Raw genomic sequence first — 23,619 nt, 5'->3', positions numbered from 1 at the left:
GGTGCATTAACTACTCTGCTCCATAAGAGAGATTCTCAGCCTGTGGGGTCATGACCCCTTTGGGGTGGTCGAGCAACCCTTTCATGGGGGGGGGGGTTGCATATCAGATTTTTACATTACAGTTAATAGTAGCAACAAATACAATTTTATGATTGGGGGTCACCATAGCACGAGGAACTGCATTCAAGAGTCACAGCGTTAGGAAGGTTGAGAACCGCTGTCCTCTAGGGATGGTTTTTAACAGACTGTAGCTTGTGTATCTAAATAAATTTGGCTAAGTCAAGTTAGGACGCATCCAGCAGCACTGCACATGCTCAGGGAGGTTGGGATGCCTCATACTGAGTTCAGACAGGTTTTCTAGATTAGCCAGATGGAACAAGTCTGATTAGCACAGTCATACAAGTCCTTTTGAGGTCTTCTAATAGATCGTGTAGGTAATCACGATGGGGGATCAGCAACGGCAAGGCGGCATTTGCGTTCATACGATCTGCAGTCTGCGTCAGTGTGTGAGTGATGGAGCACCCAGATAGCATGTGCTCCAGAAGAATGAGAGAAGAGCACAGTCGAGGCTCAGACGTAGGGCCGGCGATGCTTCTTTTCTGGTGGGTTGGGTGAGAGGAAACTGAAGAAAGCCTGATCTTTACAATTAATAAACAACTGACTGAGTCACTGACTCTCTCACCTCCCCTCTGTTCAGTTCCCTTACTCTCTCTTCCTCCTCCTCCCTCTCTTTCTCCTCTTCCCCTTTTCTCCCTCCTCCCTCTCTTCTCCCTCCTCCCCCTCTTCTCCCTCCTCCCCCTCTTCCTTCTCCTCCCTCCTTCCCCTCTTCTTCCTCCTGCCCTCTTCCCTATCCTCCCCTTACTTCCTCCTCCACTTTTTCCCTCCTCTACTTTCTCCTTCCTCCCTTCTTTCCCTCTTCCCCTCTCTCCCTCCTTCCCTCCTTTTTCTTCCTCCTCCTTTTTCTTCTTCCCTTTTCTCCCTCCTTCTTTCTCTCCTTCCTCCCTTCTCTCCTTCCTCTCACTTCTCTTCCTTTCTCTTTCCTTTCCTCCTCCTTCCTTTCCCTTTCCCCCTCCTTCCCTTCCTCTCCCTTCTCCCCCTCTCCTCTAATAATTGTTAGAAAATAATGGGGCACTTGCTGCAGAACACCCTCCGTGCCTCCTTCCTTCTCACTAGTTCTCACTGATTCCCCTCCTGTTCTATTCTGAGCCCCAGAGTGTCACAGTCTCATCTGTGATGGCAGGTTTTTGTTTTTAGGAAGCTGAGGTTCACCCTGTTGGAAAGTCTCAAAATCCAGCTAAGCAGCTGACAGACATTCCTGTCATCCTCTGGTTTCCACGGCACTGTTGTAACTCGTCTACACTACTTAGAGTAGACTAAGCTATTTTACTGAATCTTCACCAATGTTCTGAGCTATAAGCACACCTTTAGGAGAGTTAGAAAGGACCCAGAAGCAGGGCTGCACACTCCAGTCCCCTCCCCATCACCCTGCCTGACCTTGGGCTCCACATTGTCCCGAAACCTTTCTCCTCCTTGGCTCCGTTTAATTTCAAATGTAGGAATGCCTCTCGCATCACTGTTCTCTGAATTTCAGCTCCAGGCTGTGTCTGCTTCTGTGGGTTTTTTGGTCTATCATTTTCTTCTAATCTTTTCTTTCCATCTTTGAGCCTCTTATTTGAAATCCCTTCAAGGCAAGCAGTTATTCATTTGGAATCTTCTTTGTTTCTGAAGGCCTTTATATGTGTCTGCCTCATTTCCTGGACTCTGTCTCTGCAGCTGAAATTAGAAACCTGCAGAAGCAGACCAGATGCATGAATCTCATGAAGTAACAGCCTTGAAATAGCCTAAGTCTACGGGTAGAGGATTGGGCCACACAGCTCCCGTGGGCCCTTTCCTTGGGGCTGTCCTAAACCAGCAATCTCATTGATCTGCTCCCAAGACTTTTGAGGATGGCCCCCATGCATAAGCATCCTAAGTTTGTCTCTTTAGCCCCATTTCCCCTCGTTCCTGTAAGTCCATTAGCATAAAAGCTTCTGGATATATTCAAGGTACACCTATGTGCAAATGGAAGGTGCATTCTACAGAAACTGAACAGAAGGCAGACTGCTGAGCTTCACTTAATTAGGTGTAGTATTCAAACAGGAGGCTCTGAGGCAGAAAGCCTCGTCTTAAAAACAAATAGTCTTCTTTCAACTGTACCTTGGCAGAGGTCACTTCAGATGCCAATAAGACAGAAAAGTTGGCAGAGCTGAGCCAATGTTTGGAGGCTGCTAGCATCTTTGCGTTGAAGCAACTCTTTTCAGAGTGTGCACCACCCCATGACATCATCCTGCAAGATAATGGCTGAGATCTGCGGATGTTGGCCTCTCTGAAGAATCATCTATAAACTGTAGCTCTATTACTGTAGGTGATGGTTGTGACTACATTTCCAAGGACACAAGGATGGGTCGCAATGAAGGGGAAAGAATAAAAGCATTAAGAGATGTGTCAAATACGAGTTCTCTTCCCTGAAGGGGATTTAGTAGTTTATCAGTGTAGACATAGGAGGGAAATAGATACCTACCTACACTACTAAATATGCATTGGCTAGTCAAGGCTTTTAAGATGGTGCTTCAAACATTTAGCAAGTCCTTTATAACCCACCCCCATCCCAATGCATTTGAATGACAGACAAGGACTTGGTTCCACTTTCATTGGATCTGTCAGCCAGTGTCTGCACCATATCTATGTCCCATATCTTTGCCCCTCTTTATCTTTAGCTGAGGCCCAAGTACATACCTGCTGAGTGACCGGAGATGCATCTTATCCATCCAGACTGTTTGAGCTATCCTGGGAACCTAGCCCTTCTAGGATGGTTGCCATGGAAAAATGTGAATTCTGAATTCCAGCTTGGAACTTGGAACATAGCCTGTTTACATCTCTATAAAGGAAGTTCTTTGTTGGTACTGGAGGATGTTGTGGTCCTTGGATGGGGGATGCAGTAATGCAGTGATGTTCCTTCCAGATGGATCCAAGAGGTAGTAGCTCCTCTGTGCTGCACTATAATACATGGCAGGTCAGTTGCAGGGAGACTTGAAGCACATCAAAGGCTTGAGCACTACTGACTTCAAGTTATACTTTAGAAAACCTTTGATTTAAGAAAAAAAATCCCCCAAAAGAGAGGTTAGGTAGAGGCACAGGGTGCAGGGCCTGGACACACTCAGGATACGATAGTTGTAATTTCTCAGAATCCTAAAAATGCTGATTGTAGAACATTGACTGTGAATCCCAGCTGGGTGTGGAGACATGCCCACTGACAGGTGACAATGGTGGATGCCATCCTTCTAGGCTTTGTCTCTGATCAGTGGTCTCATTCTTGTAGGGAGACTCACATGTGCCAAACAAAGGCCTTTTGTTATTTATTTTTCCTCAGAAAGAAACTAGGTTTACATCTCAGGTCCTTATGGGTCCCTATAAACTGATCTTCAGAGAATGGCTTAAAATGCTACTTAAGAGATTAGAATATGGTTACTAGATTCTGGGAATATAGTATAATCATGAGTGGAGAGCATGGTTAATATACATAGGGTTGGATCTGAATGTAGGGCTGACTCCCAGTGCCCTGCAGCTCTCAGGCTATGACAGCAATTAAATATTTAAGAACCGATACAAGAGGATTTCCATTCTTCCAAAACCAAAGTTTTGAGAAGCCAGACCACCAGTTACCCTTACCCAATGGTTATAAATGGTATCTATGTACTGGAATGTCTTATTGTAGCCTATAAAAATATATGATTATGTATTGGCCAAAAGTAAGTTAAAATGTACTTTTAAATGATGCCTCATCTTCCAGAAGGTCACATGACTGACAAAGAAAAATGATTATTTTAGGGAGACAGCCCCGCCATGATGCTCCCGGAGCTGGGAGTAATGGAGTTCATTAAGAAAGGTTTGTCAGGCATGGCCATAGGCGTTCTATTGGGCCAAGAATTTTGGAAGAAGCAAAGATGCATAATACACCAGTCATCTTCCAAGGAAATTTATGATCTAGATGTATAGATAAGATAGACATGCAAAGCAGAGGTTGGGAAATACGGAGATGAACTGCATGCTATAAATCACTTTATACAATGATGTATGTGTAGATGCATATGTTTTCAATGGCAGTGTGCTCAAATGCAGAATCCTGGCAATTAGTAGAAAGAGACAGTTTGTTTTCTTTTTAAATATAGGGTCCTTGAAAGAGGGTAAACTCTGGGTTGTGTAAGAGGACATGTCACAATGAAGGCCATGAGAATGGTATTGCTCTTTCTAGTTTATTCTTTATGAGCTAATTTAGAGTTTAGATAGAGAAACAGGAATCTTCTGAAGATTTGGAGCTGGGTTATTATTGTTCAGGGGTAGAGTGCTTGTCTCTCATGCATAAAGCCCCTGAGTTATTTCCCCAACCATTGTCTATTTGTGAGCTCTCCATACAAAGACCCAGTTCATTTCCTTGGCATTTCTACAAGGAAGTTCTTTACCTTTGGTTCCAAAGGTCATATAATTTCTCAGTGGTTTTCCAGTGCATGAATGGTGTAGAGCACACATAGTCATGTGAGTGATAGTGTAAGGAATTCGTAGCTAAACACTTTTCAAAGCGTAGCAATAGAGGGATGGGTGGATAACTATATCCATATGCTGGAATCCTAAAATGGGTAAACAAGATATGTGTATAGCAACAATGATGAAGTCTGTGGTGGTTCTAAGATGTACAGAATGGATACTATGTTACCATTTATCTGAAATATACAATCAAAATTTTAGAAATTCTAGGATTTCTCTTTATAAAGTTATGGCACACAAACATGGGCAAGAATCAACCCCACTGTCAAGGTAGCCTAGCGGACAGGATTTAGGGTCAAGATGGCAGTGTTGGGTTGGGGATGAATCCCACAGATGTGATGTAAGGCCTTATTTTGATTTTTGTTTTTTTTAATTCCCTAGTTGGAATTGGATAAAAAAAAAAAAATTAACACTGAGTGTTGGGGATATGGATACTTGTTGTAACTTTTCTGTATTTAAAAAAATCTGTGCTGTTTTATAGTGAATCTCTTTAAAAGGGTGTTTATAGACCAGATGTCATGCTGAGAAATTCAGTTTGAAGCCCAAGCTTTCAAGACAGATGGAAACCGCAATACAGACAACAGTACCTATATCAGGTCTTTGTACCAAGACATCAAACATTTTGTAAAACTACCTTTTCCAATATACAGATAATGGCCGGCATTTATATGGTAGCCAAGGTCCATCCTGAGCCCAGGCTAGGCAGCTAACATCGAAGGCCTAACTTGTACAGATGTTTTGGCAACTCTTTGAGGAACATCTCTACTGACTTTTTCATAGTATGATTGGCTACTCACATAATTGTCTAACAACTCAGTGTGACACTACATGTGATCTCAGCAAACTGAGCAGAGGGCAAGCACCGTAAAGTGTCGGTTGGTGCCACAAGGAACTGTTTCTTATCGTCCATGTGCCTTGGCACCTGCCACACTGGTTCTTAGATATTTATGTGAATTAATGGATCTAAGAATGTTTTATTCATGCGGGATTGTTAATCAGGATGGGTATGAAAACTTCTCCCTGGATGCCGAGAATAAAAAATGAGGTATTGGGTTTGCAAAAGTAACAGAGTAGGAAAGACCTTTGCACCTAGAAAATGTCTCCAAAGAGAAGCTGTGGAGGCACCATAATGGAAGATCTATAGGTTCTAGTCCCAAGGGCAAGCCAGTTATCCCAGCTTTCAGAGAGCAGGTGGCCACACCCCTCTTGTCATCCCTCCTCAGAACACTCTTCTCCACCTTCACTGTGATCTGCAACACTCTCCTCTCAGCACTATGGCATCCCATAGTCTTTTGGTGAATGAAAAATACCATTTCTCCAAGATCTTTGTTGAAGTATGTAATGTCTTGAGAAATAGGGCCTTGCTTTCTGGCAGACAGCAAAGGGGCAATAGAAATGACATGATTTGGGGAGTCTCTTGGACTCCCCTGACCAAAACTCAAAGGAGACTTTCCATTCCTGGCACTGGAGTTTTTGTTAGTTTATAGCTCTTAAAGGGAAGTGGCATAGCTCTATTTAAACTCTGTGTGTGTGTGTGTGTGTGTGTATGTATGTATACATATGTATGATATTGTGTGTGTGTGTTTCTGTTTCTAAAACACCCTTGGTGTTCTTTGCCTTTTCTTCCTTACTCTATATTACCCTTCTCCTCTGCACTTAAAGTCCACCACTTTCCCCATTTTCTTCCTCACTGTACCTGTGTTCTGCTATTCTGCTCTACCTCATCCACATTACCCTGGTCCCTTTCTCCTGGCCACTCTGGTTGCTTTAGGTTAGGTGCTCAAATCTAAAGATTTAGATCCTGGATCCACAAATTTGAGAGAGGATGTATTTGTTATTCAGATACAGAACTTGGAGAAATTGACCTGAAACTGGCCTGGGAGCCCTAGGTCTAACTCCAATAGTAGAAGATGCTATACCAGATGATGGGGGTGGGGATTGGAAGGAATCAGTCAATATTCCTACCCAAATCTGAAGCCTAAAGACCACAACAATAACCAGCCTAGCAAGATATCCATAGGAGTGCAATAGTGGCACCTAGTATTTTGGTGGTAACCAACAGCATTGAAAAAAACCCAATCAATATTCCTCCCCAGACCCAAAGTCTATGGACAACAACAATAACCAGCCCAGCAAGATATCTGTAAGAGTGCAATAGTGGTACTTGGTATCTTGGGGGTAACCAATAGTATTGTAATTTAACTTAAAACCAACTCAATAGGCAGAAACTTATGTCTGCTACTATAAACATAGCCAAAATATTCACACATGGAAAGGTTAGAGACCCTGGAGGGAACCAACTACTGCGACTTTTCCAAACTAATATAGTTTCTAACTATATTCCAAATACACATCTTTATACCCACAGATAATGTAACTCTCACCTCTCATCAAAGAAAACTCTTTTGTCATAGATGAAGACTATTACAGAAGTCCATAAATGGTCAAAATGCAGACAGAAAGTGACTGTGGGGTGCCCAGACCCAATTCTATAACTACAATACAACCTTTCATTTAAGGTTCAGAAAAAAATCCAGAAAAGGAGGCAGGAAGATTGTAAGAGCCAGAGGAACAAGACACCTGCTGATAGAGACTGTGTTCTAGACATGACCAGGAAGCTACATTTATGAAATCTCAACAATATGGTTGCCTAAAGAAGACCTTTATAATGATGGTACCAATCAGCATGCTATTGACAGTGGGAGAAAGTTTATAAGACCCCTCCCCTATATAAAGACCTATAGAAATCCAATGGCTTCTGAGAGGAGAATCAGTCTTCTTAAGGGGTGAGATCCCTGATACGTTATCTAATCCCAAGTGCTCAGTCCTAACCACGTGTACATATGAGCACCACTAAATGGATTTTATGGAGTGTGTGTGTCTGTATCAGTGTGTGTATGTATACATATAAGTCAATATGAATTGAAGAATAATTTGAGAGAATAAGGGACACGAAGAAATTGGAGAAGGGGGAAGGAGTAGAAATTATGTAAATAAAGAATTCAAGTGTGAAATTCTCAAAAAAAATTTTAAAAAATGGAATTTCATAAAAGCATCATATTCCCACAAAAAAATCATTAAAACATTTTCGGAGGCATTTCAAGTTTTGGGTGGGGCAAGAGTAGATGGACAATCATGTCTTTTGTTTTCCTCCTCCTTCCGTGAACACTGTGTTCAGCCCATAGTCAAAAGGACAACTGCTGAAATGAGAAATCCAGATTCCCAGGCAATAACACAGGGCAGGTTTCTGCCTTTCTGAGTAGCTGCCCTTGCCTGTGGGCAATAGCTCTATCCTAAACAGCATTTGTGTGTTAAATTATCTTTGTGTACCTTTATGGTCTATTACATCACCGTATAGCTTAAGGTTTCAACCGGTTATCCCAGTTTCATCTGATATATAATTTCAAAAAGGCACTGCTGGGTGAGTAGCTGGTGTCTCTGGGAAAGGTAACACGCTAAGCATTCTTTGTTTAGCCTGGAAATGGGCTGGGCTGGTTATTGGCTAGTCATTGCTACAGATGTTATGGATTCCAATTTTTATAAAGTTGTAAAAAGCAGGGGATATGCATGGGATTCCAGCGATGCTTGTGTTTTCCTAATAAAAACAACCCAGGCTGCTAGTATGATGGAAAAACGGTCATGCGTGATGGTCTAGGCAACATACCAGGACAGATTCCTAGGCTGCTGACACTATGTTGAAGCTGCCTAGAGATTTTATGGTTCTGAACTGGCAGGTGGGTGACAGTGATCTTAAAGTCCTGCCTTAGGCCAAAGAAACCTGTTCTAGACTGATGCATCATAAGACAGGGCAGAGCCAGGCAAATTTACTCCCACCACATTTTCTTGAGAGAGAATAATCTCTTCCCCACTTAACATCTCAGAAGAAATCCTGAGGTTTGAACTCAGTAGCAATTTTACATTCTCCAAAGGATAAACAGTTCTGTTGCCATCACCATTAGAGGGAGTGGTGAGCTGTCGACCATATATCCTATAGGTTTGAAATTTCCCGGAAGGCAGAACCTCTAGCAAGTAAAGCAGTTGCTGTGTGAATAAGAAGTTCCCTGGGGCTTGAAATGTTTAAGTCCAAACTGCATAAGACCATCTTTGTGCCAGAGATCCGTTTGATGGGATATCAGGATGAGAACTTATTTCCTTTCAGTCACTCCCTCTCACCAGCGGTGTGGTTTAGATCCCTCGTGGATGTATTAGTCTCAGCTCTATGAGTCTACTGTAAGAAAGAGTGAAATAAAGGGGCCTGGAGAGAGCAGTGTAAATAGTCGAAATGGTGTCATAAAAAAATCTGAATATGACTCACACAGAGAGCGGAGAGCATGAGTACCCAGCTGCCTGTTTTATCCTGAGTAAAGGATTATGGTTTCGCCTTTCCCCTTCATTTTATAGGTTGGAAAAATGAAGCTCAAATAGACACTATGTGCTACTGTTGGCTCAGTCAGTGCCAGGTTTTGTTCAGAAAGCTTTATTGTATTGTGGAATTTTCTTCCACCTATTTTTTTTTTTTTTTTTTAGAAGAGACCTCATGATACACCAAGGCACAAGAGATACGCTGTATTACTCCCTGGAGTTGCACAGATACTGTAGCTGTCTGGCTAGAGTGTGTCTTCTATGAAAGTCATTTGGTAATTTTTCATGAAAATGTCCTTGTGATACTGTTAATTTGCTAAAGTGAAAGTCTCCTTGGAGGTAGACCAGATGTCTTAAGGATAAGTAAACTTGAAATACCTGATGATCTTGGGTGTACCAGTAGAATGTACTTGCCTATCCCATCAATTGTCATATGTGGCCATGGGGACCAATTTTGCAAGTCAGCCTGTGTATGTGAAGAATAATTGACCACATGTTAAAGAGAAGTCAACTGTCCTTGATCAAAGGACAAGAAATCTTTCTTGTCATTGTGTGTGTGTGTGTGTGTGTGTGTGTGTGTGTGTTGGGGGGAGGGGGGCTCTGGTGCCCACATATCACACAGAATATGTATGCCTGGGGTTTGTTTGGTCTTTATTTCTAGTTCCTGATGCGTAGCTTCTAAAACCATGGGACTCTCTTGATTGGCAGTTAGTGTCTTTTTTTTATATTACCAAGGTGGCTGCAACCTCTACATAGCTTCAGAATGGGGGCCTGATGCCAAGAATGCCAAGCAAGCCATGATTAGAGAGAGGGTTTTAACTAATTATCAGTTCTACTGCTTTGCCTCTAGTAAGAGGAGCTGGGGTGAAGTTAATCACCATTGCCTAGTAGCTTAAGTAATCATTCCTATGTCAATGAAACTGCCATAAAACCTTAAATGATGGAGTCTGAAAATAATTTGAGGTTGGAGAACACATGGAGATGCTAAGGGACTATGTACCCTTGGAGGCAGCATGGAGACTGAGCCCTCATCCCCCCATCCTGTATACTTCTACCTGGCTGTTGTTATACCCTTTATAATGAACTGTGTCGGTAAAGCACTTGTGTAAATTTTATGAGGTAGTCCAGCAAGTCCAGCAAATGAGGGAATCAGGGGGACCTCCCCCTCCCCCATTTACAGTTGATAGGTCAGCAGCATGGACAGAAACATGAGACCTGCTATATTGTCCTCTCTCCTGGGCACTAGTGCTGTGTGACTGAGCCACAACTTGAGGCTCGTGGATTGCATATTCTTTCCCCCTGTACGGTAGCTGGTAAGTAACTCACCTATGTACAGGTTGAGTGAGTCAGCTGAGAGAGTCCAGAGATAGCAGGTAGTGTTTCGTTAGATGTTTTTAAATGGAAGGTCTTTGTTTTCCTGAAGGTCTTTGTGATCTTCAGTGAGGATAAAGAGGTTGGGAATGAGCTGGAGAATCTCTCCTGGGCTCTGGAAAATAGGTTTTCCTCATCCAGAACTGCCAAATATCATGGTGTCTTCAAGTAGTATATAAGCTATATAAGGATTGCTTGGAAGATAGAATCTCAAGGAGAGACCTCTACTGAAAGGGCTGGCACAAATCCCTGCTTAGGTGATCTGTTGAACATTAGAGGAGGAGGGGGAGGATGATTATAAAGTCACCTGAGAAGAAAATGGCAGGTGTTTTATTGGAAGACATTGGAAGTTGCCATCATTCAAAATTTTCTTCCAAGTTCAGCTTGCAAAACACAATGTAAAAAATCTATATTGTCCACAGTCTGCTTCCTGGTCAGTTCTTGGTTTACCCAACTGAGCTTTTGAAGGAAATGCTAAAGGTGACCATAGAGCTGGAGTCAGAGTAGGATGGCAGCCAGTGACTCAGAGATCAAAGACTGCAGCTGCCGAGCTGCCTGTCCTTGGCCTCAGGGACTCTCAGCAAGCAGCACTATGAGTGCAGTCTTTATGGTGTTCCCTTAGGCTGTGTCAACAGTTTCTTATGCAGTCTTTTATATGTAGTACATGACTCATAAGTGCGTATTATTTAGCAATTTTGACACTGTGTTCTTCTTGTTTTCCACTCCCATTTTTCTTATATCTAACACCTAATACTGAGGAGCCTTCTGCTGACTGGGGATTACCTGTAAATGCACACAGAGACCTGTTGACCTCAGGTCAAATGCTATTTATACAACAAGGTCCTTGTAAAGGGCTACTCTGGAAGGTTGTGGCTTGAGAGGCTGCCCAGATGGCTTCTGGGAACTAAGATATAGAGTCTCTAGAACTGGGAGCATATGCCTCTTAACCTTGACACTAAAGCCAGCCCACTGATCTGTCAGGCTGTTCCAACGCTGAACAGGCTATACTAACTTGGCTTTGCACTCTTGTCTGCCTAGTGCCATTTTGCCATTTTACTTATTTCGATGTTTTTGTCTTTGTGCCTTTGAAAATAGTACTGATGTATAAGTTATCTCTTGTGTGTACTATAGTGAGAATTTTGGTTTCTTTGAAAAACACAAAAAGTATTTTGGGGGAATGTTTTCATTTTAATCCAAGATATGGAATATGGGGCTGCTTCAGATCGATGACAGCAGCTATGATTTGCCTCATGCTCTAGCAGAGGAGTAATTTTGCCAGATGCAGATAGTTTCTGCAATTGTGTGATCTTTGGAATTCTGGGGACTCTTCAGAGGGTAGATAAATGTTAAGACCCTGAGAGGCAGTGGTGGGTTGTTGTTTGGTTGCTGTTCTTGTTGGTTTTGGTTTGTTCAGTAGTAGTGCCTAAAGAAGAAACAAGAAGAAGAAAAAAATTAGATATCCTGATGGTGAAGATCGAACTTGCCCCAAGGAACTTGGCACCCCTAACCAGCAGGGACCAGTCCAACAGTAATTCTGCCTTCTTTCCCTTCTATCCTTTTTTCCCTCCTATCTAATGTTAGGGGGTTGAAAGTATGGAAGAGGAGGGGTGGAGAAGGGTGGAAGAGGAAAGAACCCACAAAGTAACCAAAGGTATGGCTCCAGTGCACTTTGATGTGATGGAAATCCTAGAGACTTGATGGTGGTGAGTGTGTTTTAATATATTTTATGCCACAGATTGTTTAGAAATAACTAAAATAGCAAGTATCTATGACATTTTAGTATAATTAACTAAAATTTGACAAGAATAGTACTGGTAAGAGCAGCAGCCCCCCCCCCCCCACCAGAAGTTCCTGGTCAGTGACTGAAAGGTACCTTGTAGCCCTGTGGTAAGGAGACCCAGCTATGGTAGACTCGGGAGAATCCAGGGCAGATGTTTGTTGGACACATCCCAGCTGGGCCATTGCCCAAGCTCTAAGCCTGATTGATCTGGTAGAACTCTGGAGGGGACACCAGGTCTACTGAAATCCAAGTGGCTGTGCTGAAGAGGCTCGGGTGTTCATGCAGTTTTTCATTCATGGTCTCCAGTGTTAGCAAGACTGTTAAAGTAATGGAGTAATAGTGAGATTTCTCTGTTCTGTTGCTAAAGTGAGGGGCTCTGCAACCCAAAGGAAGAATTTAAGAGGGCTTCGTTTCTTAACCAGGCATCATCGTTTAGAGAAAGTAGGGGACGTATGACAGTGATTGGTGGGAAGAAGGCGGCTTCTATGGCCTTGCTCACACTGGAGCAGTTGGGGGAGCGGGGGTTATGTTTGAGCATTCTGAGAAGGAAGAATAGCCACAGATTGTGTCACATTTTCCTAGAACATAGTTTTTAAACTTAATGTGCACATTAATGAAAGATTTGAGGAAAACCAGACAGAGTTACACTGAGGCCATAGACCAGAATGAAAGTGTCACTACAGTCCTTGTTAATTGTACTGAAATAAATACAATAAATAAAACATACCCATGAAAATATGCAAGAGTATAAAGTGCAAAAATGTAACTCGTGCTATTGAGGTGACTCTTCTTGGAAGTTTTCGGCCCCATTTTTTCCCAAGGATAAGGGTGTCCAGATGATCTTATCCCCTACCTGGCTTTGGGGCTTGCATAGAGTATGAGGTATGTGTTATGCTTGTGTTACAGCTGGAATTAGCATTGTGTGAACTTGGGGTTTGGTCTGTATCATTTCTGATATTAACGTACTATGACAGGAATAGCCTGAGATTTGTCCATTTTATTGTTAGTGGGCATTGGTTGTTCATAGTTTGGGCAATTGTTTTTTTTTTTAAAAAGCTGCGTGTAGTAGTCTCATTCCTGCCTTTTGGTGAACATGCATAGGCATGTCTTCTGGGCACATAAGTAGCATCACTCTCACAGAAGACATTGCACATGGCCTTGGTGGATTCTTAGAGCAGTTTCCCTCTCTGTATGCCTAGAAACATATGTATGGCAACCCCACATCCATTCATATCTTTTGTCAGGGCTTCATTCCTTCCCCTCCCCTGTTCCTTCTTTTCTTTCCTCCCTCTCGCTTTTTCTTCTTCCCTCCCCTCCTTGTCCCCCTTTCTCTCTCTTCTCTTGTGGTATTTCATAGAGTCGCACTGTTTTAAAATTCTGTAGAGGCTAAGGTTGAATGCTTCTGACGGCTCACATGTGTACAAAGGTGGGAAAGAATTCTGTTGGGCAGCTGTGTGCCCACCCCATCTTGGCATTAGGGGACACAGATAGAAAAGTTTGATAAAGGCCGTTGAAGTGTGTTCTCAAGCCTTGTGGGACCTAAGGGAAGCCTGTTGCCAGGGTGCTCAGGGGTCTTAGATTGACTTAGGAAAGGTGGCCTGTCCCCTGTGGGGCCTCCTTTCTGGCTTTAGCTTAACAGACACCAGTCTTTGGAAAGTCCTATCTATTTTCTGCGTTTAGGTGGATTGACTCAAAAAAAAAAAAAAAAAAAAAAAAAAAAAAAGGAACATCCCAACGATGCCTGTATTTCTGTTGTCTTCACTTCCCTTCTGGCCTTCATTGCTTGGCTTTTGTTGCTTTCAGAGAGCATGAGCTGTGGGAAGTCCCAGCATGGCTGCCTTGTGTGGGAACATGTACTTTCTCTTCCAGTCCACAATGGATTGTTGTCCTGGGAATATCGGGGGAAACGGGGAATCCAGGGAGCATGTTGGGTGAAGGCTAATGCAGTTTATTTTTTGCAGCATGGAGGGACCAGTGGAGGAGCTGTGCTCCCTGCCCTCTGGCTCTTTTGATCTGTAATAGGAAACTTACCTTGAGAGCAGGGAGCCTTGGGGTAAAGGGTAGCGGTCTGCTGGCCACCTTTCTTTAGGTTGAATCGTGGCGTCTTCATACAGGTTGCCACTCAGCTTTGGTCTCTGTGTTCCCCTTCCCCATTCTCTCGTGGCCTCTCCCTGTAGTAAGTGTGCAGGGAGGCAAGTGGCATCCCAGTTCCTGTAATCCTGTTCAAGGGCGAAGCCACGCATGTTACTACAAACTGGACCATGGATGCAGCGGCCCCCAGTTCCTGGGTTTCATATATGAGTGGAAAAAAGATGAAACACAAGCATACAGGCCCTCAACAGACTGTCAGGTCCCCCTGCTCACTTGGGTTTTATTTGTTAAACTGTATTTAACACTTTAGAATGCTGTACACTACTCTTTGACTGTATTCAGCTCTTTTTTTCCCCACTAACTCCACCAGAACCACCCCTACTTACCTAAGCCCCAACTTTGGGTCCTCTTTTTTTTCCTTTCTTTTACTAACCCACCAATCTGCGCTGCCCATATTCTCCTGGGTGTCCCGGGACCCTCCACTGGAGCATGGTAGACCTTCTTGGGATCCATGCCCTTAAACACACCATACCACGCACATGCACATGCTTGTATGCACATCTCCACACACACACACATACACACACACACACACACACACACACACACACACAGACACACTAACTCTCCCTCCCTCCCAGCTATCCACAGCTGGGGTGAGGGCTCCTCAGTTAGGGTGAGGGTTTGTGAACCCATTTTCACTCCTGGCTATAATGTTGACCACCTTGATCTTGTATAGACAGCTACAGCTGCTGTGTGTTCACGAAAACAGTGGTGCCCACATTCAGAGGGCACTGTTTGACCCTGGTCTTCCTTGACTTCTGGCTTTTACAGTCCTTTTCTCCCTCTGTGTGATGGTTCTGGGCCTTGGAGATATACAAATGTACCCTGAGCTGAGCACTCCAGTGTGTGTGTGTGTGTGTGTGTGTGTGTGTATGTGTGTATGTGTGTATGTGTGTATGTGTGTGTGTGTGAGAGAGAGAGAGAGAGAGAGAGAGAGAGTGATACAGATGCCCCGTGTGTGGCTGAGCACCCCCAGGTGTGGTATAGTGTGTGTGTGTTTGTGTATGATACAGATGCTCCCTGTGTGTCTGAGCACCCCCAGGTGTTGTGTGTGTGTCTGATCACCCCCCCCCAAGTTGTGTGTTTGTGTGTGTGTCCCTGAGCACCCCCCAGGTGTTGTGTGTGTGTCTGATCACCCCCCCAAGTTGTGTGTTTGTGTGTGTGTCTCTGAGCACTCCCCCAGGTGGTGTGTGTGTGTCTGAGCACTTCCCCAGGTTGTGTGTGTGTGTCTGAGCACCTCCCCAGGTTGTGTGTGTGTGTGTCTGAGCACCTCCCCAGGTTGTGTGTGTATGTGTGTCTGAGCACCTCTCCAGGTTGTGTGTATGTCTGAGCACCCCCAGTCACTTAATCTCTGTACCTTGACCATTTATGAGCTTCTGCATTAACTGTTTTCCACTACACAAAGAAGCTTCTTCTGAGGCCCGTGGCCTGCACTAATCCGAGATTATGTCCTTTAAACCACAAGCAAAAGAACCCCACCTGCCATTTATTATCCTAGGTTCTTGTTTTGTTTATTGTTTGCTGTTTAAGTTGTTGTTGTTAAAATAGAAAAAAATCCCAATATAAAGAATATCTTTTTCTTGAAAAAACAGTGTCATCTTTATAGGCATATAATAGGAATATATGTAGGGCTAGGGAGACAACTCAATGGGTAAGTATACTTACTACGCAACCATGAACACCCAGGTTCAAATCCCTAGCACCTATGTAAAGAGAGTATGACTGTGCATACCTATACAGTACGGTACTTTAAGGGTAGAGACAAATGGATCCCAAGAGCTAACCAGCCGGCCTAGCCAAAATGGCAAGCTTCTGGTTTAGTTAGAGACCCTGTGCCGTGGAAGAACAATAGAGGAAGTCTCCTCTGACTTATTCATTTAAGTCCACAGGTTTGCAAACCTGGACTTGTGTACATGCAAACACACATATACAAACACATTGCACACAACACACACACACACACACTAAATATATTTGAAAGCAACTTCTAATAAAGAGAAATACACATAGTACACATAACAGTAGCCCAGGTTAACCTGAAACTCACTATGTAGCCTCTCCAAATGCCAAGATTATAGGCATGAGCTAATGTGCCAAGGTTTCAGATGCAAGCCTACCAGTGTGGCCTTCTTGACTTGACACTCCAGGGAGATTGTCAGTCATTGTCAAGCTACTCATTCAATGACATTTTTTATTAATTAAAATATGATTACATCATTTCTCCCCTCCAGCTCCTCATGTAACCTCCTTGGCTCTCTCCTAAATCCATGGCCTCTGTTTATTTAATTGCTTCTTATCTAACCTTTCCTGACAGATCCTGAGGGAGAGAGGACAAAGGTTCAAAGGCGTGGCTATCAAGGCAGAGTTTCCAGCCAGGCCTGGGAAGGGCCAGTTTGTAAAGGATGACATAGCTTGCTGCAAGTGATTCTCGACTGGCTTTGGGACTTTTATGGGAAGCAACTATCGGTTCCAGTTCCTTTCGGCTCATGCACTGAAGGCTTGTGACGAGCTAATGAAAGGAAGGGCAAGAAGAAATGCCTGATGCACCTTGGGAAGTACTTGCTTTGGAAGGCCTTGGGAGGTGGTACTGCCACTGTGCATGTCTCTGACTGGCACCTCCCTTGCCTGCATGGCTGTTGCTTGGAATAGATACATGATGTTGGGTGGGCTCACCAGAGCGATTGTCTTTTCCTTAATGCTGAAGGCTGTTAACTGGGTAAATGGGTTCTGGAACTAACAGTTTATATTCCTGGTCAGTAACTGTCAGTTCTAGATGAAAAGGTGAGGTGTGACTTTCAGCTAGTATATGTGACTTGGCATGAAGGTGTGCTTTTCTTGTTTGGATACCTTTCTTTCTCTTCTATTTATTATTACTGTTATTATTATTACTATTATTGCTTCATCCTGCTGAGGCAGGCCTGACCTCCTGGGATGTTTGGGGTTGAAGGGAACATGGCATGGTTTTCTCTTGCCTCCTGAAGTTAGCTCACAACTAAGCACTCTGTCTGTTCAGTCCCCACCGCCAGGGGAAGCATTCCGACATGCTCCTGGTGTTTGTGGTTAACAATGAGTCCTGCCTCTGGCTGGTAATTGTTCTTTGCCCCACCTTTAGCAGTTAAAAACTGAAGGAAATAGCTTGTCAGTTCTCCTGGCTTGTCACCTGCACGGCTATGACTTCATCTTGAGGCAGTTTCTCAGAGTGAGCTCGCTGGAGGGTTCAGGGGTTACCCCTGAGGCTCTTTGGTCCTCAGATTGCCATTGTGATCACACTTGCTCAGCAAAGCCCAGCTCTTGCAATCATTTCACCAGCAGCCATGCCCTGGCCTTGGATGGGCATTTACTGGTAGAACTGAAAGTCGCCACCAATACTTACCTTATGAAACCACCGTGGTGGCCGGAAGGAGTGTCATGAACTGGAAGTCAGTCTGGCTCCAGCTGCTGCTTAGGGTTGAAAGCTAGGCCCATATTGAGTGTTCAAGATGTATTTGTATCGGGTTTTTTTGCGTTCTCTTGGTGTCTTTTAGGGGAAGAGGGTAGTGTGGTCTTGTGGTAACTCTCCAACCCAAATAAGAACGGTCAAGAAAACACAACTCAATAATTATGAATATAAACTGCACGCCTAGATTGGGCAGGTTTACCATTATACTACTCTATTCCCCAGCTATGAGATCCTTCATAACTTTGAGTTTTCCCAGGCCACATGCTTCTCCTCCATTGTCCTTCCACCTCCTGCTCCTCTGTCACCCCCCCATCTTCCTCTTCTGTCACCTCCTCTTCCTCTCTCTCTCCTCCCCCCAAGCCTTTTTTCTTCACCTCTCCTTCTCTGCCCAATCTCTGGCTCTAGACTTTATTTTATAAATTAAGGTGGACAGAAGGTTCACCACAAGTCATTGGGAGTACTGGAGTACTGATCCACTCCTCTGCAGCCCCTCCCAGGAAAGTGGAATTAACAGCAAAATACAAGGCGGGGCTATCCACCACAGTGTGGCTACAAAAGGAAGGATCCTGAGGATAGCAGGGTCCAGGTTCATTCTGCCTTTGCTGCCAGGTCCTTGGACAGAAAAAGATGTATGTGCCTTCTGTGGGTCGCAGGCGCCAGGATGCTTACAAATAGCACCAATGCTGTGCCAAAGGGCTTGGAGAACTCACTGAAGATGGCTAGAGAACATAGTGTGGCAGCTGACACACAGTAGTGCCCAGGGGACTTGATCCATGTGTCTGTCTCACAGCCATGAAAAGAAACCATAGGCTACCTTGCACTGTGACACCACGCCTATGTATGGACCTCCTTGGTCACCTTCACCGTCTAGTGGGTGTTTAAAACTTAGATTCCTGGAGTTGGAAAAATGGCTTAAGACTGTGGACTACTCTTGTGTAGAACCCAGGTTCAGATCCCAGTACCCACGTAGGGCAGCTCACAAATGCCTGTAACTCCAGCTCTGGGGGATCTGACACCTTCTTCTTGCCCTCACTGATACTGCATTTTATGTGCACAAACCCCCTCTCCCAACCCCCACCCCAGACACATATACACATAGATTCCTCAGGACCATACCACCTATCTGAGGTATCTCATTGTTCAGCCTATATCTTTTCTGAGAATTTGTTCTAGACTCTTAGGGTCTAGAGAGACTTTTCCCACTGAACGTTAGTGCAGGAAGCAATACCGACAGAAACATGGCCATCGCTTCAGCAGTGAAGCATCTGTAGCATGCGTGGGCTATTCGGGCCCGAATGAGGGTCCCCCACAAGTGCCTGAGTGCCCACCACATATCAGTCACTGGTGATGGACCAGTGGACAGAACAAGATGTGTCTGCCTGGAACTCACATTGAGAGGGTTAAGAGAGACAGGAAATGAACCTGAGCTATTCAGACAGGAGAAGCAAAGAAATTCTGTCAGGGAACAAGTGATCGATGAGCCTGTTTTTAGACTAATTTCTGAGGTGAGACTTGAGAGTGTGAGATAAGAGAGTACAATCTATGAGAATCCCCCAGGCAGATCGTGGTCAGGAAGGTTGCTAATTTCAAGGACTGAAGGGAAGACACAGGTGTAGCTGCTCTGATGAGATCAGAGACAACCTACATTCAGATCTCATTTAAATGGGGGAGATTTTAAGTAGAGAAGCAACATGGTCTGGTAGACCCTTCCAGGAAGACACTGGCCACTGGGCTAGGCTAGAGTATACAGGGTAAATGGAGATGTAGCAGATTCAGGGTGCCTTAGGGGGACAGAACTAAGGAGCCTGATGACTGACAGAATGTCTAGAGAGAGAGAAAGATCAATAACACCTGGGCTTTTTTGCCATAGTAACCAAGTAGATTGTCATATCATTTTTCAGAGGTGAGAGAAGATCAGGGAAGAGATGGAGTTCGGTTTCAGTTTTTCAAATATTAATCATACACATTAGACTCCAAATCCAGACACTGTGTGGGATACGTGGGTGTGGGTCCTTGGTGAGTCCTGCACATGAGGTAGTAGCCAGATGGCCAGACAAGAAGATACCAGCAGGTTATAGCATGTAGCTAACATGGGGGGCTGAGTAGATGAGTGGAACAGAGGAGGTTTGGACATTACCTTGACCATCGAGGACAGGGCACATCAGGAGAATGATGGGCTGGAAAACTAATTGCTCTCTCTGTGAATTCTTGTAGGAAGAGCATTCTCTTAATTAACTTTGGCATGATGGTGTTGGCTCAGCTTCTTAAGAGGCTCTTGGTGTTTTCCCCTCTTGCAAGAGCGCATTACTGAGTGATTAAATTCATGGAAACTGTTCAATGGTTTGGTTGGTGTTTTCAGTCATTTCAGTTGTTGTGTCTGGGTACCCCATCCGTGGTACTAGTCTTGAGTTCTAGAGCAGCAATAATGAAGCTTGGTATTTACGTTGTGCTTGTCCCTTCCAAGCATGCGCCAATTCCTTCCTTTACTGGTCACTCATGAGCTTCCTCTGGTTTCTTTTGAATAAAGGGTTAGATGAGAAGAATTCTATTATTATTATTATTATTACTATTATTATTTTGGTGATGGCTAAATCTTCTGCCATGCCAAGCTGTGACTCCAACCTGCCTCCTTGCTCTCCTGGCCTGGCTCCTCAGAGCTCTCCTCCACTCTCCTGCCTGAAATATGAACCCTGGTTTCATTTCTGCCTCCAGGCATTCTCAGTGAGTAGTGTAGCCTTTATCTGGCCCTGGTAGCCCCCTGCTTGGCCTCTCCGAGGCCTGATCCCACTCACTAAGCTTAACCTCATGTTGATTTTCTATAACACTGTGGCGTATGTACCACTTACTGGGTGCTGCCATTTGTACGTTTTGTGTAACTATGCTATGAGCTCCCAACAGAAAAATCCCATCAAAAATGTCACTGTGCCTCACGCTGTCATTGCATGCACATATGAGGTGTTTAATAGCGGAAAGCCCTTCTCTTTTGATGCCATTTGAGGCAGACAGGCAACTCTACAAATGAGGAACTGAGAGAAGTGACCTGGTATGAACACCATCCATTCCATTTCCAGATTCCAAGGCGTTCTGAGCACCAATACTCGGCATTCTCTTTTTGCATCTCTGCTGTGAGAGGTGTTCGGGGTGCTTGGCAGCCTTGGGACTGGATCTCGCTCGAGCCTCAGTGAAACTGCACCCCGCTTTCTCCTCACAGGCAATAGTGAACATTGGGCATTTCATAATCCTTTCCTTTTGTTGATTATGTAAGGTGGCTTCTGGAGTTGCTCGCTGCCTCTGTTCTAGAAGTTAGCTATTGACTCTTCTTTTAAAAGACAGAGGCCCAAGACTTAGTGGCCTGTCACTGGATGATCCTCACAGTCACAAGGCTGGTGCTAGAAACGCTGTTCTTGATGCTCTTTCATTTAAAGGACTACCAAACATGCGTTCGGGTGCAACATCTTTTGCATCAAAGCTTCTTGAGTCTTCAGTGCACAATCTGTCAGTGCTTAGAACTTCTCACAGATAAGATCTGGAAGTGACAGGATCCTTGGCTGTGCAACTCTGCAGAGGGAAGTGCAGAGCTGACAGATTCGTGACAGAATCTGGTGCCCAGGTGTTCTTGAGCTGGTGCCTTCCCTGTGCTGGCAGGTTATTTAGTTGGAACTATACTTAGCATTTCTGGGGTGAAACAGGCTGTAGTTTCTTGCTGGAAGAAACAAGAATCCACAGTGCTGGAGTGCGTTCATGTGTTCAGCCATCCCCATCAGCTTGTGCCAAGCCCTTTGCAAGGACCGTCCCATCTGCATGCAGCATAAAGATGGACAGCATGTTACTCGTGCTCTGGAGAGTAGGGAAATGCATACAAGTCAATGAAGTAACTTCAAGAATGTTGCATTAAAAGTAGAAGAGGAGGGCTGGAGAGATGGCTCAGCAGTTAAGAGCACTGACTGCTCTTCCAGAGGTCCTGAGTTCAATTCTCAGCAACTACATGGTGCCCACAATCATCTGTAATGGGATCTGATGCTCAAGAGACAATATACTCATATACATAAAATAAATAAATCTTAAAAAAAAAAAAGAAAAGAAAAAGAAGAGGCCCTAGGGGCAGCAGGAACAAAACTCTTTGCCCAAGGGAATACTCCAGCTGCACCTGGAGTAGCAATAGCAGGGGAAAGGGACTAGGAAGACATGTAGACTGTAACAAGCCAAGGGGCACAGACAGGAGAGGTAGTAACAGTGTTGAAATAGGTGGCTGGAGGTTTGAGATGTGAGCATAGCAGTGCAGAGGGGTGTGGTCAGGATGGTCATTGTACCAGATCATTATGTCTTACATGAGTCTTACCCTGTAAGTGAAAGGGTGTTTTTAAGCACTCTGACACTGAAAGATGAATTATTTCATGTTCTTGTCTTTCTATATTTGTAGGCAATACTAGAATCATTTTTATTAATACTTGAGCAGTATGTATGTTTAGAGTTTTTCGTTTGTTTTTTGATGACTTGGAGACTGCCCTTGCATTGGTAGGATGGTCAGCAGCAGCCCAGAGCCATCGGTATTACTTACTTTTCTGTTTCTGTGATAAACACAATAACCAAGGCAACTTCTGCAGGAGGAGCTTGGGCTTATTGCTCCAGAGGGAGTAGAGTCAGGGCAGCAAGTGTCATGGCGACCAGAGCAGGAAGTTGAGCGTTCACATCTTCAACTGTGAGCATGAAACAGAAAGGACAAGCTTAGAGGAGGCAAGGTTTGTGTCCCCAAACCCCCTTCTCTGACATACTTTCTTTAGCAAGGCTTCATCATCCAAACCAGTGGTTCTCAACCTTCCTGATGCTGCGACCCTTTAACACAGTTCCTCATGTTGTGGTGACCCAACCATAAAATTACTTCATTGCTACATTATATCGTTAAGTTCGCTACCATTATGAGTCATAATGCAAATATCTGAAGTATAGGCTATCTGATATGCAACCCCTCTGAAGAGGTCACGACTCACAGGTTGAGAACTGCTGATCTAAACCTCCCCAAACAGCCCTACCACCATAGGGGGACATTGCTCATTCAGATCGCACTTACCTCCCGGGTGCTTATACCAGCCTACCAACCAGGTGTTGAATGTGGACCTGGGTGGTTAGAATGGAGAAGAAACCAGTTTGCTGGTATTGGGGTGGTTGACATTGCTGCTGTGAGCTATGGCTGTGCCATAACACGATGCTGTTCTTCAGCCCTGTATGTGCGGTGACTACAGACTCGACAAAGCATTCCTCACAGACAGTGGGGGAGTGGCCTTCGTGTTTTCCCTGGGAACACTAGAGCTAGAGAGTCGGGACACATCTCTATTTTAAAACTAAATGGTACTGGAGGAAACAGTGTAACTCGGCTGTGTCCAGAACCTGGATAACTGATCAGCTGGCACGTGTATCTATTTTAAGAGCCAGATATCTAGGTTGTTAAACTAGAGCTGTGTGCCTGTTCCAACAACTGTAGATAACGAGCCATCACACTTGACAAAAGCTCACGAGTTACTTGAAGCATAAGGGATCTAGGGAGATGCAAGAATCGTGTTGGAAAGTGAGGTTTATCCTTTTCCTGCCCTAGGGTTTCCGATCTTATCTGCCCTCAAAGCTTTTCCCGGTTGAAAGTGCTTTATTCTTGTAGCTGTGTGAGGCTGTAGTGCCTCTTCCAACACAGGTCCCCAGGGGTCACCGAGTTCTTCATCGGAGAGTGTAACTCAGACCCTGGCAAGCAGCAACCCTGGAGAAGCTGCTCTCCTCCTCACCTGGTGGTACTGCCGCTCAGCTGAGCTGCAGGAAGGCAGCAGGCAACGGCTTCTGCCTTGGAGCACACAGTCTAGCTATGAGTTTTTCTTGTACAGAGAAGGGAATCGTGCTGACTCCCTCGTTTGCTTTACAGTGCCTCCTAGAGTGGATTTTCATTCTG

At 44.4% G+C, this 23,619-nt stretch overlaps 1 protein-coding gene and 1 long non-coding RNA gene across 6 annotated transcripts in view; one reads left to right on the top strand and one right to left on the bottom strand.

The window, feature by feature from the left end:
* The window catches only part of Myo5b (myosin VB), a 301,927-nt gene that overhangs the window by 83,762 nt on the left and 194,546 nt on the right, over positions 1–23,619 (top strand). Inside the window, exon 1 of one of the 2 annotated variants that reach the window (XM_076912462.1) lies at positions 22,330–22,426. The exons of the other annotated variant lie outside the window; for it this stretch is intronic. The gene's annotated coding sequence lies outside the window, so the exon portion shown is untranslated. Of the gene's footprint in view, positions 1–22,329; positions 22,427–23,619 lie in introns of those variants that run through there. 2 annotated transcript variants of the gene reach the window in all.
* Positions 123–22,933, bottom strand: LOC143434270 (uncharacterized). Of its 4 annotated transcripts, XR_013103619.1 has the most exons (10): positions 22,756–22,933; positions 22,246–22,384; positions 19,825–21,484; positions 14,126–14,313; positions 12,188–12,411; positions 10,270–11,737; positions 2,776–3,036; positions 2,197–2,417; positions 1,495–1,787; positions 123–599 (listed from the first exon to the last, which is right to left on the bottom strand). It is a non-coding gene; the product is annotated as an uncharacterized LOC143434270 (long non-coding RNA). The 4 variants fall into 4 exon arrangements; XR_013103620.1 differs by lacking the exon at positions 123–599 and having other exon boundaries at positions 941–1,787; positions 19,825–21,524; XR_013103621.1 differs by lacking the exon at positions 123–599 and having other exon boundaries at positions 941–1,787; positions 2,776–3,124.

This window comes from Arvicanthis niloticus, chromosome 14 (genome assembly GCF_011762505.2).
Source record: "Arvicanthis niloticus isolate mArvNil1 chromosome 14, mArvNil1.pat.X, whole genome shotgun sequence".
Classification (NCBI taxonomy): Eukaryota; Metazoa; Chordata; class Mammalia; order Rodentia; family Muridae; genus Arvicanthis; species Arvicanthis niloticus.
The sequence above is the reverse complement of the archived record's forward strand: the minus strand, read 5'-3'. Positions and strand labels throughout refer to the sequence as shown.